The sequence below is a fragment of the Myotis davidii genome, unplaced genomic scaffold, assembly GCF_000327345.1.
Source record: "Myotis davidii unplaced genomic scaffold, ASM32734v1 scaffold355, whole genome shotgun sequence".
NCBI lineage: Eukaryota > Metazoa > Chordata > Mammalia > Chiroptera > Vespertilionidae > Myotis > Myotis davidii.
In genome coordinates this window covers 683,306-684,464 of record NW_006286818.1, presented here as the reverse complement: position 1 = coordinate 684,464, position 1,159 = coordinate 683,306, and positions in this window count along the sequence as shown.

The following is a 1,159-nucleotide window of genomic DNA, read 5'->3' as shown; positions in this document are numbered from 1 at the left end:
TGTGGGGGTGGGGGGGCCTCCGTGCTTTGGCTGGGCCCAGGGGCCTCCAAAGTCCATCAAGTGAGAAATAGGGGTGGCAGTGGTAGCATCGACAGAGGAGGAGTCCTTTCAGTCTTATGGTTTCAAGGGGATAGGGAATGCCTCTACCAGGTAGGCCCCTGGGATTTCCCCCTGCTTGGGGGTGAGGAAGCTGGGTGGGGTCACTGTCCATAGGATGGACAGTGATGTCACATGGAGAAGGCCCCTCCCCTGGGGGCTAATCCTGCTGGGAGAAGCAGCCCATCCCTCCCTCCTTCCCTCCCTCTTCTCTGTGGCTGGAAAGACCCCAGAATTTTCTTCCCCGACTGCATCCCATCCAGCACCCTCAATGCTGAGGGGAGGGTGGCCCCAGGGCTGCCATGGCTTCAGATCTCTGCTACGTGGCTACTGGGTGGCTGGTGGGGCGTGGGGGCCAGGTGAGGGTGGCCCAATTGCGGGGCCCAAGGTTGCCAGGAGCTGGCCAGGGGTCCCATAGCAGCACCAGAGAGGGGAGAAATAGGGCGGTGGGTGGGGGGGCCTCCCTTGGGAAGCCTAAGGAAGGGCAAGCTGGTGCCTGGGGGGCACAGAGCCATCTGCTCCTCTTCCCAGCACTTGCCATCCCATAGGGCTCCTCACAGCTGGGCCAAGTTCACCAGAACCCCAGTGGGCAGGTGTGACCCCGCCTCCCCACCCCAGCGTTGCCCCATCCAGAGCGGGACTGTGAGGGGCAGAGGGAGGACCTGAGGCACTTTGAGGAGGGGCCAAGGGGCGGGGCGGGCCTTGCTCCTCTGTGGAGACTGGAGTGGGTGACTGACAGGAACTCGGGCCTATGCACGCGGAACATGCAACTTGAAGGGACAGCTTCTCCCAGACGCCCAGGGACAGCTGAGCAGGAAGTGGTGTGGGGAGCAGGAGCAGGCAGGAGCTTCTGGACTCAGTATCCCCGGCTCCCGCGTCCCCTCGCGCTTTCTGGCCTCAGTGGGTGAGGCTCGACCCACACCCTCCGGAGTCTGAGCTCCTCCCGCATGGCTCCCTCCCCCCAGGCCGTGCCCCCTCCACATTGGTGCCGCTCAACCTCTCACTCGGGGACCCCAACCCTGACCCCAAGGAAATGCGTTGCTAGAACTCGCTAGGTAAGGAG